The following is a 17,810-nucleotide window of genomic DNA, read 5'->3' on the forward strand; positions in this document are numbered from 1 at the left end:
CCTTGCTACTGTAGTGATATGCATCACTGTAAATACACAAGGGGTTAATGTAAATACACTACAACTAAGTAACCACTAGAGGGAGCACCAGAGATGTCATGACATGCAGACATACAGCCAATGGGTCATTACAACAGGACACAACCAATGGGTAATCAGGACACCCAAAGGTGGCATTACCACAAGAGGGCACTACACGACCCATATAAAAGGACAAGGCACACAGGCTCTGCCTCTTCCACACCTAGAGAGTAAGACAGGGTTGATCAGCAGCATCACACCCCAGCACGTGGCTTAGAGCAAGCTGCTACAGGTAGATTGAGTTACTACAGTTAGATTAACAGAGAGTCAAACTCATTTGAGAACTGTGTTAATAGTTCAATAAACACGTCATTTCAGAGTCTGGAGCATCCTTTAGTTAAGACTGCATCAAGTAGCAGCCTGTGTTACACAAAGTAACGTAACACGACAGTTACCACCTCACCCCACAGGTCCAACTGTATGTCACCCCAGCATCCAGTGTGTAACCCAGGCATCCAGTGTGTAACCCCAGCATCCAGTGTGTAATCCCAGCATCCAGTGTGTAACCCCAGCATCCAGTGTGTAACCCCGGCATCCAGTGTGTAACCCAGGCATCCAGTGTGTAACCCCAGCATCCAGTGTGTAACCCCAGCATCCAGTGTGTAACCCCAGCATCCAGTGTGTAACCCCAGCATCCAGTGTGTAACCCCAGCATCCAGTGTGTAACCCCAATATCCAGTGTGTAACCCCAGCATCCAGTGTGTAATCCCAGCATCCAGTGTGTAACCCCAGCATCCAGTGTGTAATCCCAGCATCCAGTGTGTAACCCCAGCATCCAGTGTGTAATCCCAGCATCCAGTGTGTAACCCAGGCATCCAGTGTGTAACCCCAGCATCCAGTGTGTAATCCCAGCATCCAGTGTGTAACCCCAGCATCCAGTGTGTAATCCCAGCATCCAGTGTGTAATCCCAGCATCCAGTGTGTAACCCCAGCATCCAGTGTGTAATCCAGGCATCCAGTGTGTAATCCCAGCATCCAGTGTGTAACCCAGGCATCCAGTGTGTAACCCCAGCATCCAGTGTGTAACCCCAGCATCCAGTGTGTAATCCCAGCATCCAGTGTGTAACCCCAGCATCCAGTGTGTAACCCCAATATCCAGTGTGTAACCCCAGCATCCAGTGTGTAACCCCAGCATCCAGTGTGTAACCCCAGCATCCAGTGCGTAATCCCAGCATCCAGTGTGTAATCCCAGCATCCAGTGTGTAATCCCAGCATCCAGTGTGTAACCCCAGCATCCAGTGTGTAATCCCAGCATCCATAGTGTAATCCCAGCATCCAGTGTGTAACCCCAGCATCCAGTGTGTAACCCAGCATCCAGTGGGGGAGGGGTGGGGGTGGTGTCTGATGGAATCAGCAACACTGGCTCCACAGAGGTCGGATCACCATTTCTAAAGGGCCTTGATCTGCGCTTTAAAAAATGCATCCCCCGCCACGGATACATGGAACACCCCTCTCACAATCACCAGGGCAACCCCCCCACCCCAGACCTGAGGGAAACGCTCCCCTATGTAGCTTCCCAGAGGGCCCTTAAGGGCACTGTGCAGACATGTCCCTCCCCCCCAGGGGCTGTACGTATGTGTGTCTGTGGTGGGGTCCGTGACTGCTTCACGTTTGTAAAAAGTAGATGTAACTCTCGCCGACGTGACATTACTTTGACGAGAGGGGAATTCTAAATGTGGAGGACATTTAGGCAGGAAAGCCTGATTAAAATGATTGAAATGAGAGGGCAGGAACCTAGTTACGTCACTGCTGAAGGATGGGGATATTTAGAAAACAAAAGATCTCACCAACGGCTGATGCAGACCTGCAAAATTGTCCCCAACATAAATTTCCACGTATATGCTGTCGAAACACAGCCCAATCTCACCTCCACCTGCCCGTCTTGACCCCTCCACTCTCTCTGATTTATCAGACTCGCCGTCCAACATCCTGGAGTGGATGAGCAGAAATTGGGAAGACCAAAGGTGTTTGGCTACTCACACAAATTCCTTTCTTTAGCCACTCACTCCGCCTCTGGGGCTCCATCAGACTAATCACAAACTTGGTGTAATATTTCAGCTCAAGGTGAAGTTTTGACTACATATCCACACCATCTCTGAGACCTCCGTCACATTGCCCTCTCCCCCCCCCCCCCCCCCCCCCGCCCTGTGTGATGGTAGATGAGGAACGGTAAACATTGAAGCAAATCATTTGTAATTCTCATCAATATATATTCCCTCGAGAAATAGAAATTCCATGAGAAATCCATTCATGACTATGTTTTTTAAATTAATTTATACTACCCAATTATTTTTTTTTCCAATTAAGGGGCAATTTAGCGTGGCCAATCCATCTACCCTGCACATCTTTGGGTTGTGGGGGTGAAACCCACGCAGACACGGGGAGAATGTGCAAACTCCACAAGGACAGTGACCCAGAGCCGGGATCGAACCATTGTGCCACCGTGCCATCCACTCATGATCCATGACTATGTAAAGAAGTTAAAGATGGTATTAGAATAAAATAAGTGGGCTATAATATTGCCAAGAAGAATAAATAAGTCCGATGATTAGGAGAGATGAGATGCTGACAAAGAATGGCCAAAAGTTTGATAAAGGAGAAAAGAGAAAAAGAGATTAAACAAATGAAAAACCCAAAACAGATTATAGTTTGTGAACAGGAATAGAGTAATGAAAGTAAACATGAGTTTTGAGACAGGAGAAATGATAAAAATGATTAAAGAAATGGGAGAGATCGGAAAACAAATATTTTCTGCCTGACTTCACAGCACAAAAACGTGTCAGAAATAAAGGAAAAGGAAAGGGCAATGAGAGTGCGGAACTTCAATTAATAATATTCCTGGAGAAATTTGTGACTAAAAGCTGGAACTGATGCCTTACATCCCCGAGTTCTGAAAGAGGTGGTTGTGGATACAATGGATCCACTGCTTGTGATTTTACAAATTTCCATAGTTTCTGGAATGATCCTCGTGAATTGAAAGGTAGAAAATGGAACAACGGAATTCAGGAAAGGAGGGAGAGAGAAAACAGGGAACTATAGGCCAGTTAGCCTGAAATCAGCCATTTGGAAAATATTAAAATCCATTATTAAGGATGTGTCAACAGGGACACTGAGATAATCACAATACGATTTGGCAGAGTCAACATGGTTTTATAAAACAGAGATGGTGATTGACAAACCTGTTATCTCTTGTGAGGATGTGACTAAGTGGGCAGATAAAGGGGAGCCAGTCGATGTTGCATATTTTGATTTTCAAAATACACGAGTCAACATACCACACCAAAGTTGTTGGACAAGATAAGTGCTGGTGGAGTTAAGGGTAGTTTATTAGCATTGAGAAAGGGTTGGTTAATGGACAGGAAGTAGGCAGTGGGAATAAGCAGGTTATTTTCAGGTTGGAAGGCCGTGACGGGTGGAGTGCTACAAGCCTCAGCTCTGTACGGTTTAGAAGAATGACTTAGTTGAAGAGGCTGAGTGTTATACATTCAGGTTTGTTGACAATACAAAACTAGGTGGGAATGTGAAGAAGACAGAAATAATTTGCAAAAAATTGAAGACATAGAATCATAGAATTTATAGTTCAGAAGGAGGCCATTCGGCCCAACGAGTCTGTACGGGTCCTTGAAAAGGGCACCCTAATTAAGCCCACACCTCCACCCTATCCTCATAACTCAGTAACTCCACCTAACATTTTTTTGGTCACTAAGGGCAAATTATCCTGGCCAATCCACGTAACCTGCACATCTTTGGAATGTGGGAGAAAACCGGAGCACCCGGAGGAAACCCACGCAGACACGGGGAGAACGTGCAGACTCCGCACAGACAGTGAACCGAGCTGGGAATAGAACCTGGGACCCTGGAGCTGTGTTAACCACTGTGCTAAACACTGTGCTACTGTGCCGCCCTCTTTAAACGAGCGGGCAGCAAGGTGATGGATGGAATGTAACGTGCTAAAATGTGAGGCAGGAAGAATACAAATACAGACCATGAAAATGGTGAAAAACTATTAAAAGTTGGCAGTGGATTGGGGTGACAGCATACATGAAGTACAGAAAGTTAATTTGCAGATACATCAAGCAATTAGGACAGCAAGTGGTTTTTGGCCTTTATTGAAGGGGTTTGGCCTACAAGAGTAAGGAAATCTTGTTGCAATGCTGTAGGATTTTAGTGAGTCTCCATCTGGCAAAGATTCAATCGATTGATTCTTGGGATTGGAGGGTTACCCAATGAGGGAGATTGAGTAAAATGGAGTTTAGAGGTTTGAGAGGTGACATCATTGACACATTCAGGATTCTGATTAGGGCGACGGTTCCAAATCTTTATCTTTTTGCAGACCATAGATTGTCATCAAAAGCTTTTGCGGGCTACAGGATACACAAACCGTTTAAACATGTTTTTTTACATAGTTTACAGCTGGCGGGAGTGAAACATATATCAACGGGTATAAAAATCGCAGCTGTTTCTGATAGTTTATGATGCTCACTCACAAATACATTGCAGATTATATAACACAACGATGTTGGTGAAGCAAATTATATTGTGAGTAATAATGTAACATTGATTAACTAGGCTGCTCTTTCAGTGGGGTGGTCCAGCTCCGATGGGCCAATTGGCACTGTATATTCTGTATATTCTGTATATTCTGTAATTCTGTGATTATGATACATATGAGGTACACGTAATTGTATTTTTTTTTCCAAGGACAACCTGGACCACAGGTTGGGAACCACTGTTCCAGGGGAAGTAAGGAATAACAGGATTAGATGGGAAGGTGGAGTTGAGATCAACGGGCATCCATTATGTTATTGAATAGCCAAGAAGGGGGCAATATGGCTTCTCCTGCTCCTATTCATATGTTCATAACTGTGCAGGGGCCGCACTGGGAGGCTGCAGGGGCGCACTGGGAGGCTGCAGGGGCCGCACTGGGAGGCTGCAGGGGCCGCACTGGGAGGCTGCAGGGGCCGCACTGGGAGACTGTGCAGGGGCGCACTGGGAGGCTGTGCAGGGGCGCACTGGGAGGCTGTGCAGGGGCGCACTGGGAGTCTGCAGGGGCGCACTGGGAGGCTGTGCAGGGACGCACTGGGAGGCTGCAGGGGCGCACTGGGAGACTGCAGGGGCGCACTGGGAGGCTGCAGGGGCACACTGGGAGGCTGCAGGGGCGCACTGGGAGGCTGCAGGGGCGCACTGGGAGACTGCAGGGGCGCACTGGGAGGCTGCAGGGGCGCACTGGGAGGCTGCAGGGCCGCACTGGGAGGCTGCAGGGGCCGCAATGGGAGGCTGCAGGGGCGCACTGGGAGGCTGCAGGGGCGCACTGGGAGGCTGTGCAGGGGCCGCACTGGGAGGCTGCAGGGGCCGCACTGGGAGGCTGCAGAAGCGCACTGGGAGGCTGCAGGGCCGCACTGGGAGGCTGCAGAAGCGCACTGGGAGGCTGCAGGGCCGCACTGGGAGGCTGCAGGGGCCGCACTGGGAGGCTGTGCAGGGGCCGCACTGGGAGGCTGCAGGGGCGCACTGGGAGGCTGCAGGGCCGCACTGGGAGGCTGTGCAGGGGCCGCACTGGGAGGCTGTGCAGGGGCGCACTGGGAGGCTGCAGGGCCGCACTGGGAGGCTGCAGGGGCCGCACTGGGAGGCTGTGCAGGGGCGCACTGGGAGGCTGCAGGGGCGCACTGGGAGGCTGCAGGGCCGCACTGGGAGGCTGTGCAGGGGCCGCACTGGGAGGCTGTGCAGGGGCGCACTGGGAGGCTGCAGAAGTGCACTGGGAGGCTGCAGGGGCCGCACTGGGAGGCTGTGCAGGGGCCGCACTGGGAGACTGTGCAGGGGCCGCACTGGGAGGCTGCAGGTGCGCACTGGGAGGCTGCAGGGGCGCACTGGGAGGCTGTGCAGGGGCCGCACTGGGAGGCTGCAGGTGCGCACTGGGAGGCTGCAGGGCCGCACTGGGAGGCTGTGCAGGGGCACACTGGGAGGCTGTGCAGGGGCCGCACTGGGAGGCTGCAGGGGCCGCACTGGGAGGCTGCAGGGGCGCACTGGGAGGCTGCAGGGGCCGCACTGGGAGGCAGTGCAGGGCCGCACTGGGAGGCTGTGCAGGGCCGCACTGGGAGGCTGCAGGGGCCGCACTGGGAGGCTGTGCAGGGGCGCACTGGGAGGCTGCAGGGGCGCACTGGGAGACTGTGCAGGGGCGCACTGGGAGACTGCAGGGGCCACACTGGGAGGCTGTGCAGGGGCCGCACTGGGAGGCTGTGCAGGGGCCGCACTGGGAGACTGTGCAGGGGCCGCACTGGGAGACTGTGCAGGGGCCGCACTGGGAGGCTGTGCAGGGGCGCACTGGGAGACTGCAGGGGCCGCAATGGGAGACTGTGCAGGGCCGCACTGGGAGACTGCAGGGGCCGCACTGGGAGGCTGCAGGGGCACACTGGGAGGCTGTGCAGGGGCCGCACTGGGAAGCTGCAGGGGCCCACTGGGAGGCTGTGCAGGGGCCGCACTGGGAGACTGCAGGGGCACACTGGGAGGCTGTGCAGGGGCCGCACTGGGAGGCTGCAGGGGCACACTGGGAGGCTGTGCAGGGGCCGCACTGGGAGGCTGTGCAGGGGCCGCACTGGGAGGCTGCAGGGGCCGCACTGGGAGGCTGCAGGGGCCGCACTGGGAGGCTGCAGGGGCGCACTGGGAGGCTGCAGGGCCGCACTGGGAGGCTGTGCAGGGCCGCACTGGGAGGCTGCAGGGGCCGCACTGGGAGGCTGCAGGGGCGCACTGGGAGGCAGTGCAGTGGCGCACTGGGAGGCTGCAGGGGCCGCACTGGGAGGCTGTAGGGGCGCACTGGGAGGCTGTGCAGGGGCCGCACTGGGAGGCTGCAGGGGCCGCACTGGGAGGCTGCAGGGGCGCACTGGGAGGCAGTGCAGGGGCGCACTGGGAGGCAGTGCAGGGGCCGCACTGGGAGGCTGCAGGGGTGCACTGGGAGGCTGCAGGGGCCGCACTGGGAGCCTGCAGGTGCCGCACTTGGAGGCAGTGCAGGGGCGCACTGGGAGGCTGCAGGGGCACACTGGGAGCCTGCAGGTGCCGCACTGGGAGGCAGTGCAGGGGCCGCACTGGGAGGCTGTGCAGGGGCTGCACTGGGAGGCAGTGCAGGGGCGCACTGGGAGGCTGTGCAGGGGCCGCACTGGGAGGCAGTGCAGGGGCGCACTGGGAGAGTGTGCAGGGGCGCACTGGGAGGCTGTGCAGGGGCCGCACTGGGAGGCTGCAGGGGCGCACTGGGAGGCTGTGCAGGGGCCGCACTGGGAGGCTGCAGGTGCGCACTGGGAGGCTGCAGGGCCGCACTGGGAGGCTGTGCAGGGGCACACTGGGAGGCTGTGCAGGGGCCGCACTGGGAGGCTGCAGGGGCCGCACTGGGAGGCTGCAGGGGCGCACTGGGAGGCTGCAGGGCCGCACTGGGAGGCTGTGCAGAGCTGCACTGGGAGGCTGCAGGCGCCGCACTGGGAGGCTGTGCAGGGGCGCACTGGGAGGCTGCAGGGGCGCACTGGGAGACTGTGCAGGGGCGCACTGGGAGACTGCAGGGGCCACACTGGGAGGCTGTGCAGGGGCCGCACTGGGAGGCTGTGCAGGGGCCGCACTGGGAGACTGTAGGGGCCACACTGGGAGGCTGTGCAGGGGCCGCACTGGGAGGCTGTGCAGGGGCCGCACTGGGAGACTGTGCAGGGGCCGCACTGGGAGACTGTGCAGGGGCCGCACTGGGAGGCTGTGCAGGGGCGCACTGGGAGGCTGTGCAGGGGCCGCACTGGGAGACTGTGCAGGGGCCGCACTGGGAGACTGTGCAGGGGCCGCACTGGGAGGCTGTGCAGGGGCGCACTGGGAGACTGCAGGGGCCGCACTGGGAGACTGTGCAGGGCCGCACTGGGAGACTGCAGGGGCCGCACTGGGAGGCTGCAGGGGCACACTGGGAGGCTGTGCAGGGGCCGCACTGGGAAGCTGCAGTGGCCCACTGGGAGGCTGTGCAGGGGCCGCACTGGGAGACTGCAGGGGCACACTGGGAGGCTGTGCAGGGGCCGCACTGGGAGGCTGCAGGGGCACACTGGGAGGCTGTGCAGGGGCCGCACTGGGAGGCTGTGCAGGGGCCGCACTGGGAGGCTGCAGGGGCCGCACTGGGAGGCTGCAGGGGCGCACTGGGAGGCTGCAGGGGCACACTGGGAGGATGCAGGGGCGCACTGGGAGGCTGCAGGGCCGCACTGGGAGGCTGCAGGGGCCGCACTGGGAGGCTGTGCAGGGGCCGCACTGGGAGGCTGCAGGGGCACACTGTGAGGCTGCAGGGGCCGCACTGGGAGGCTGTGCAGGGGCCGCACTGGGAGGCTGCAGGGGCACACTGTGAGGCTGCAGGGGCCGCACTGGGAGGCAGTGCAGGGGCGCACTGGGAGGCTGTGCAGGGGCCGCACTGGGAGGCAGTGCAGGGGCGCACTGGGAGAGTGTGCAGGGGCGCACTGGGAGGCTGTGCAGGGGCCGCACTGGGAGGCTGTGCAGGGGCCGCACTGGGAGGCAGTGCAGGGGCGCACTGGGAGGCTGTGCAGGGGCTGCACTGGGAGGCAGTGCAGGGGCGCACTGGGAGAGTGTGCAGGGGCGCACTGGGAGAGTGTGCAGGGGCGCACTGGGAGGCTGCAGGGGTGCACTGGGAGGCTGTGCAGGGGCCGCACTGGGAGAGTGTGCAGTGGCGCACTGGGAGACTGTGCAGGGGCACACTTGGAGAGTGTGCAGGGTTTGCACTGGGAGGCTGCAGGGTTTGCACTGGGAGGCTGTGCAGGGGCCGCACTGGGAGAGTGTGCAGGGGCGCACTGGGAGAGTGTGCAGGGGCCGCACTGGGAGGCTGTGCAGGGGCCGCACTGGGAGGCTGTGCAGGGGCGCACTGGGAGGCTGCAGGGGCGCACTGGGAGGCTGCAGGGGCCGCACTGGGAGGCTGTGCAGGGGACGCACTGGGAGGCTGCAGGGGCGCACTGGGAGGCTGTGCAGGGGCCGCACTGGGAGGCTGCAGGTGCGCACTGGGAGAGTGTGCAGGGGCCGCACTGGGAGGCTGTGCAGGGGCCGCACTGGGAGGCTGCAGGGGCGCACTGGGAGGCTGCAGGGGCGCACTGGGAGGCTGTGCAGGGGCACACTGGGAGGCTGTGCAGGGGCCGCACTGGGAGGCTGCAGGGGTGCACTGGGAGGCTGCAGGGGCGCACTGGGAGACTGTGCAGGGGCGCACTGGGAGGCTGCAGGGGCGCACTGGGAGGCAGTGCAGGGGCGCACTGGGAGGCTGCAGGGGCCGCACTGGGAGACTGTGCAGGGGCCGCACTGGGAGGCAGTGCAGGGGCGCACTGGGAGACTGTGCAGGGGCGCACTGGGAGGCTGCAGGGGCCGCACTGGGAGACTGTGCAGGGGCCGCACTGGGAGGCTGCAGGGGCGCACTGGGAGACTGTGCAGGGGCGCACTGGGAGGCTGCAGGGGCGCACTGGGAGGCAGTGCAGGGGCGCACTGGGAGGCTGCAGGGGCCGCACTGGGAGTCTTCAGGGGCGCACTGGGAGGCTGCAGGGGCCGCACTGGGAGTCTTCAGGGGCGCACTGGGAGGCTGTGCAGGGGCCGCACTGTGAGGCTGCAGGGGCCGCACTGGGAGGCAGTGCAGGGGCCGCACTGGGAGGCTGTGCAGGGGCTGCACTGGGAGGCAGTGCAGGGGCGCACTGGGAGGCTGTGCAGGGGCTGCACTGGGAGGCAGTGCAGGGGCGCACTGGGAGGCTGTGCAGGGGCTGCACTGGGAGGCAGTGCAGGGGCGCACTGGGAGGCTGTGCAGGGGCCGCACTGGGAGAGTGTGCAGGGGCGCACTGGGAGGCTGTGCAGGGGCCGCACTGGGAGGCTGTGCAGGGGCGCACTGGGAGAGTGTGCAGGGGCCGCACTGGGAGGCTGCAGGGGCGCACTGGGAGGCTGCAGGGCCGCACTGGGAGGCTGCAGGGGCCGCACTGGGAGGCTGCAGGGGCGCACTGGGAGGCTGTGCAGGGGCCGCACTGGGAGGCTGCAGGGGCCGCACTGGGAGGCTGCAGAAGCGCACTGGGAGGCTGCAGGGCCGCACTGGGAGGCTGCAGGGGCGCACTGGGAGGCTGCAGAAGTGCACTGGGAGGCTGCAGGGGCCGCACTGGGAGGCTGTGCAGGGGACGCACTGGGAGGCTGCAGGGGCGCACTGGGAGGCTGTGCAGGGGCCGCACTGGGAGGCTGCAGGTGCGCACTGGGAGAGTGTGCAGGGGCCGCACTGGGAGGCTGTGCAGGGGCCGCACTGGGAGGCTGTGCAGGGGCCGCACTGGGAGGCTGCAGGGGCCGCACTGGGAGACTGTGCAGGGGCCGCACTGGGAGGCTGCAGGGGCCGCACTGGGAGTCTTCAGGGGCCGCACTGGGAGGCTGCAGGGGCGCACTGGGAGACTGTGCAGGGGCGCACTGGGAGGCTGTGCAGGGGCCGCACTGGGAAGCTGCAGGGGCCCACTGGGAGGCTGTGCAGGGGCCGCACTGGGAGACTTCAGGGGCCGCACAGGGAGGCAGTGCAGGGACGCACTGGGAGGCTGTGCAGGGGCGCACTGGGAGGCTGCAGGGGCGCACTGGGAGGCTGCAGGGGCACACTGGGAGGCTGCAGGGGCACACTGGGAGGCTGCAGGGGCACACTGGGAGGCTGCAGGGGCGCACTGGGAGGCTGCAGGGCCGCACTGGGAGGCTGTGCAGGGATGCACTGGGAGGCTGCAGGGGCCGCACTGGGAGGCTGCAGGGGCCGCACTGGGAGGCTGTGCAGGGCCGCACTGGGAGGCAGTGCAGGGGCGCACTGGGAGGCAGTGCAGGGGCGCACTGGGAGGCTGTGCAGGGGTGCACTGGGAGGCTGTGCAGGGCCGCACTGGGAGGCAGTGCAGGGGCGCACTGGGAGGCAGTGCAGGGGCCGCACTGGGAGGCTGCAGGGGCCGCACTGGGAGGCTGCAGGTGCCGCACTTGGAGGCAGTGCAGGGGCGCACTGGGAGGCTGTGCAGGGGCACACTGTGAGGCTGCAGGGGCCGCACTGGGAGGCAGTGCAGGAGCCGCACTGGGAGGCTGTGCAGGGGCCGCACTGGGAGGCAGTGCAGGGGCGCACTGGGAGAGTGTGCAGGGGCGCACTGGGAGGCTGTGCAGGGGCCGCACTGGGAGGCTGTGCAGGGGCCGCACTGGGAGGCAGTGCAGGGGCGCACTGGGAGGCTGTGCAGGGGCTGCACTGGGAGGCAGTGCAGGGGCGCACTGGGAGAGTGTGCAGGGGCGCACTGGGAGAGTGTGCAGGGGCGCACTGGGAGGCTGCAGGGGTGCACTGGGAGGCTGTGCAGGGGCCGCACTGGGAGAGTGTGCAGTGGCGCACTGGGAGACTGTGCAGGGGCACACTTGGAGAGTGTGCAGGGTTTGCACTGGGAGGCTGCAGGGTTTGCACTGGGAGGCTGTGCAGGGGCCGCACTGGGAGAGTGTGCAGGGGCGCACTGGGAGAGTGTGCAGGGGCGCACTGGGAGAGTGTGCAGGGGCTGCACTGGGAGACTGTGCAGGGTTTGCACTGGGGAATGCGCAGGGTGACTGCGCAGAGGTTGCACTGGGGGATGTGCAGGGGCACCGCTGGGGAACTGTGCAGGGTTTGCACTGGGGAATGCGCAGGGGTTGCACTGGGGGATGTGCAGGGGTTGCAGCAAGGATGCTAATGAACACTATGACAAGTTTATTCTGAATACCTATATTTATAGATATTAGGAAGTCAAACAGGTCTGGTAACAACTACAGCAACTTGTGGAAGGCCAAGCTGAGTTTTGTTTATAGGAACTTCTATTTTAAGAAATGCATTTAATTCTTCCCACAGGGATGTTGTGTCATCTCACATGACAGCTGATTGAAACCAGGGAGTGTGCTGAAGCTTCAGATATGAAGCTTTTGGCATAAGGAATGAACAGAGTATTTCAATCCTGTCCTCGGGACATCAGAATATACAGGTGACATCAGGCCCTAATCAGCTAATCAGCTCTCAGCTGGTGACAATCTCTTTTTTCATTCTTTTATGGGTGCTGGACGACATTGGCCATGGTGGTCCTTTGTTATCCATCCCCAATTGCCCTGAATCTGGTTTGATAGACCATTTCCAAGGGCAATTCAGAGTCAATCACATTGCTGAGGGCCTGGAGTCACGTGTAGGCCAGACCGGGTAAGGACGGCAGATTTCCTTCCCTCAAGGACATTAGTGAAGCAGATGGGTGTTTATGACCAGCTGGTGGGGTGTGAACCTGTTATCCCCAGACCATTGGCCTGGACCTCTCGATTACTAGAGAAGTGATATTACCACCTCCACTATCACCTCCCTCCTCCCGTTTGATACGGTTAAGCTCTCCTGAGTAGCTGAAAGCAGCAACCTGCTGTGAGATCATCCAAATAAGCAGCCACGGGGAATATTGAGTATTATTCTGGCTGTGCTGGTCACTCTCTCAAAGGAAGTAGGTACAAAGTCAAGCAGCAGAAATTCCTCGCAGTCTCCTCGTCTCCCTCCCTCCCACATGGATGCTTCACAGGGGCTACAATCTATCCTCTGTGAGGGAGATGGTGCTAAAGCCAGAGGGGCCACTGACAGTCAAACATCGACAACTTCACCCCAAACTCCCTGTCTTATCCCCTTCCACCCACTCGCTCTTCCAGAACGTGAACACAAACAATTGTCAATGCAGAGCGACATTGACCATCCCAGAAAGGGAGGATTAGGGACCCAGGACACTGCAAACCACCAGCTCGCAGGAGATAATTGTACTTTTTTGAGCTTATTGCAAATCCTGACTGCTCTGACAGAGGGAGTGTAAAATGACATTCTCTTTAATTACATTCATATCATGTGAGTTGCACCACATATTTTCAAATCTATGAGGCCTATTCACAGTAGACACGCCAACATGATCCGATGATGAAATGTTGTTCTTGGCATGGAGTCAAACACCGTGGGAATGATGTTTGCTCGGGACATAAGGAAAAATGTTAACACTGTCCTGCCCTCCTCAATCCCCTTTTTGCTGAGACAGGTGACAGCAGAATGAGGATTCCAATCATTCCCAATTCTTTTGACAAGACCCTCAGCTACATCAATCTGGTTTTTAAAACTTCTCTCTTTGATATTTATACTTGAATTAGTTATTTAATCGCCCTGAAGTGCTGTGGTCATTAAGGGTGCAATAGCCCGTATTTCATTGAGACTTTGAATTTAAAGATTCTCTCCACCTTGCTCTTTTGGTTTCTATCACTCACTCTGAGTTTGTGGTTGTGTCTGATTGGCTGAGTGAGCAAAGGTTTTCACTATTTTCAGGTCGATGTAGACAGAGATATTGGGCTTGATTTGCCGGCCTCATTGCGCTCTCGCTCAAAGATGCCTAAAACGAGAACCGCGCCAGGCGGCAAACAGTTTGAGATACAACCAGCCCGCTCCCATTGACGAAATCGGGATCTCGCCGTAGTGTGGCAAGAAACAAATTATCACCACTTAAGCCCCATTTCCATACAATTAATGAGAGCCACCCCATATCCAATGGCCTCCCATAGTTCAGTGTCCTCCTCAGACACAGAGAGGGCATCATTAGCCACACGCGTGGTTCACAGTGATGGGAGGGGGGGCTGCTGGAAAGGTTGGGGGGGGTTGAAAGGAGGGTTGGGAACTGCATGGAGAGTTGGGGGCTGAATGCTTGTGGGGAGGGTGGAAAGGACTCTGGTTGGGGAGGGGGGGGGGTTAGCCCGGGGGTGGGGGGGGGGGGGGGGGGGGGGTGACGTTGGTGTCTACTCACTCGTGCTGCCCGGTGTAGGTCATTGACCTTTTTCGGAACTGGAGGCCAGTCCTCCTGGTCACACTCCCCGAGTTTATAGCCACCGCCACCTGGTCCCAGGCAGTACTGGCTGCCTGTGCCTCACCCTCACTGAGCGAGCTGAGTGGGGTTGGCTGTGCAAGTGCTGCTCGACCTTGTTAGACGGGCGTTGGCGAGCGCGGTGCCGGTGAATTGGCTGGCGAGCCTTCATTTGCGGCAAGAAGCCTGTGGTGCCTCGTTAAGTGGACCAATTAATGTTGAAGAGCGTTGCCGGCCTGGCTATTGGAGGGAAGCTCGCGGCAATTCCCGCCCGCTGCCACATTTAGAAATCACTCCGGAGAATCACGCCAATTGACTTGAACAGAATAGGGGATCTGCAGGTCCAGGTGACATGGATCCAGAAGTGTTAAGGAGCTGGGACAGGTGCTCTGAATAGGTTGAATTGAGTCAGGGATAGCCCCCACAGGCTGGAATCTATCTCATGTAGTTTGATTTTCAAAATGAGGATGATTGAGAAGTGAGGAAGCAGAGCCTAGCAGAATGACGTATCAACATAACACTCAAAGGCCTATTGGCCGTCTGGAAGATGTTCGACAAGATCCAGTGAAACTTAAGGAGCGGTGCTCCATAAATCTCGGCCACCGGGCCTTGACGCTTGCGTCAGGGCGGCGGGTCGGGAATGACGCGACATCAGCGCCTAAGTGACGTCAGCAGGTCAGGTTGGCCGGCTCCAACCCGCACATGCGCGGCTGATGTCACGACGGCTGACGGCTCCAACCCGCGCATGCGCGGTTGCCGTCTTCCCCTCCGCTGCCCCGCAAGACGTGGCGGCTTGATCTTGCGGGGCGGCGGAGGGGAAAGAGTGCGTCGCTTTGAGACGCCGGCCGGACGATCGGTGGGCACCGATGGCGGGCCAGTCCCCTCCCGAGCACGGCCGTGGTGCTCACTCCCCTCTCCGCCCCCCACAAGCTTCAAACGAGCATTTGCCGCCCATGTTCACAACGGCAGCGACCAGGTGTGGTTGCTGCCGTCGTGAACTGGTCGGGAACGGCAGGCCGCTCGGCCCATCCGGGCCGGAGATTCACCGGTCGCCGTGAAAAACGGCGAGCGGCGATTCTTCCAAGCGGGGGGGGGGGGGTGGGAGAATCGCGGGGGGCGCCAGGGGGCGTGTCGTGAGTCACCCGGCCCTCCCGCGATTCTCCCACCCGGCGTGGGGAGCGGAGAATTCCGCCCCAAGTGTGGCCTAACTAAGGTTCTATACTGCTGCAACATGACTTGCCAATTTTTATACTCAATGCCCCGGCCAATGAAGGCAAGCATGCTGTATGCCTTCTTGACTACCTTCTCCACCTGTGTTGCCCCTTTCAGTGACCTGTGGACCTGTACACCTAGATCTCTCTGACTGTCAATACTCTTGAGGGTTCAACCATTCACTGTATATTCCCTACCTGTATTAGACCTTCCAAAATGCATTACCTCACATTTGTCCGGATTAAACTCCATCTGCCATCTCTCCGCCCAAGTCTCCAAACGATCTAAATCCTGCTGTATCCTCTGACAGTCCTCATCGCTATCCGCAATTCTACCAACCTTTGTGCTGTCCGCAAACTTACTAATCAGACCAGTTACATTTTCCTCCAAATCATTTATATATACTATGAACAGCAAAGGTCCCAGCACTGATCCCTGCAGAACACCACTAGTCACAGCCCTCCAATCAGAAAAGCATCCTTCCATTGCTACTCTCTGCCTTCTATGACCTAGTCACGGAGGAAAGTGATATTTGTTCAAACAGCCACAGTCATTGAGCAAATCGAGCAGTAGTTCTATTTAATGTTGATGTGAGGATATTAAGCATCAATGTTAAACATAAAAAGAGAATGGGATAATGAAGGGTTAATAGATGGCAGGAAAGAACATTGAGCTGGATGTGAATCGACTGGCCCACTGCAGGGTAGCAACTGACACAACAGACTAACAAGTTGCACAAGGACATTGAGAGCAGGAGCATACGGAGATTCGCCAGACCACACCTCTCAGTGGCTTTGCAATCTTCTCATTCTGACTCCCATCAGGGACATATCTTGTAAAATCTCAGATATACAGGCTGCAGAATTCTGCCAGTCATTTTAAGAGAGAGAAAATCTGTGTACCAGGATGGTGCAATTTTGTAATAAACATTCCGAGCAGACACCAGACCGCAGAAAGATAAAGTTTACCCCAAAGGCTGTAACATGTCTTAACAGTAACATTAAAATAGCCCAGACGGGAATTGAATGCAGATGTGTTCACCAGAGCAGTTAAAATTGTTGACAGGGAGATTAAAATCCCAGAAATAGTTGATCAAAAACGGCGACACCAGAAATAGTTTAAAGCAGGAATACCTCAAGGAATACGAAGCTGTGCTGGAGGATTTAATGATAAAATAGTATAATTATCACCACTACTGACGCACAGTGGCAGCCGTGTGTACCATTGTCAAGATGCACTGCAGCAACTCACCAAGGCTCCTTAGGCAGCACCTTCCAAACCCACGCCCACTACCATCTAGAAGGACAAGGGCAGCAGATACCTGGGAACCCCACCACCTGGAGGTTCCCCTCCAAGTCACTCACCACCCTGACTGGGAAATATATCGGCCGTTCCTTCACTGTCGTTGGGTCAGAATCCTGGGACTCCCTCCCTAACAGCGCTGTGGGTGTACCTACACCACACGGACTGCAGCGGTTCAAGGAGGCAGCTCACCACCACTTTCTCAAGGGGCAATTAGGGATGGGCAATAAATACTGGCCCAGCGACACCCACATCCCATAAATTAATTAATAAAATAATTAGAAGTCTTGTGTTTAACGGACTACACAATGAATGTACACGGAGCCACGTCAAATGAAACAAAAAAGAGAATCAAATAGCAAAGAGTTGTATGGCTGCTCAGAACTTACCCAATAGAACTGGTGAAATAAAGATCAGGAACCCTCTGCAGAAAAGCAACCAATGAAATCCTGCAAACTAAACTAATGACATCGCTCAACTCATATTCTTATCCTGATTCCTGACTCAGGTAAATATTTAAATATAAAATTAAATAAATATAAAGACAGAAAAACAAACATGATTAACATGTTAAAAATTAAATGGCTTGCACTGAAATCATCAAACTTACCTGTAAAATGATTAACTGCAGCAGAATTTCTCTCTTTCTGCTGGCACAGTATTCCTCTTTATTTGCTGCAGACTTTAATCAGTTTTAGATGAATATGTGTGTTTCTGTCTGCCCAGGAGTGGCAGGTGTCAGGGGAATCTCACCATCAGTACAGGGAGCGAAGGTTTCAGGATAAGGCTGCTATACTGGAACCTGCACTCTCCACAACTCCACCCACCCCCGTCTAACAACACTGTGCTTCACAGAATCATTCCTTGTGCGTTTGTACCTGTCTGTCATTGGATAGAAGTTATTTTCCTTCAATATCATTTCTCATGTTGTTCTGTGTAGAAGAGTGTGAGGATTCCCAAGCTGATTAACAATCTTGAACTTGGAGTTAAATGTGCAGCCCCAAAGGGAATTCTTCAAGGAAGCTCTGAAATTCTACAGGGAATTTTCTTGATCCCTCATTTTGGGAAATGGGAGAAGACATTCTGCTTTGAACCAGACTCAGAAAGACAATGCTGAAGCTTCAAGCCTACTGAGAGGGCGAAGGATCTTTCAGAATCATAGAAATAACTGAGGGCAAAGGTTCGGAAAGCAAACAACGCCTGAATAAAAGTACTTGCACCTCAAGCAAACTTATCCACTGAGAAAATGTCCTCTGGATTCTGTTCCCCATATCCAAACAACCCACTGTGTAAAATATTCTGATTCCTGGGTGAAAAAGATCCCAGATCACTCTTTGATGAAGAGCATGGCTGTGCTCCCCT

The 17,810-nt window shown here is 56.8% G+C and overlaps 1 protein-coding gene across 1 annotated transcript in view; it reads right to left on the reverse strand.

Annotated features, from left to right (window-relative positions):
* The window catches only part of LOC119954471 (growth factor receptor-bound protein 7-like), a 119,254-nt gene extending 102,036 nt beyond the window's left edge, over nucleotides 1-17,218 (reverse strand). The window contains exon 1 of the mRNA XM_038779730.1: nucleotides 17,059-17,218. The gene's annotated coding sequence lies outside the window, so the exon portion shown is untranslated. The remainder of the gene's footprint in view (nucleotides 1-17,058) is intronic.
* Between the last annotated feature and the right edge of the window lie 592 nt (nucleotides 17,219-17,810).

This window comes from Scyliorhinus canicula, chromosome 19 (assembly GCF_902713615.1).
Source record: "Scyliorhinus canicula chromosome 19, sScyCan1.1, whole genome shotgun sequence".
Lineage (NCBI taxonomy): Eukaryota > Metazoa > Chordata > Chondrichthyes > Carcharhiniformes > Scyliorhinidae > Scyliorhinus > Scyliorhinus canicula.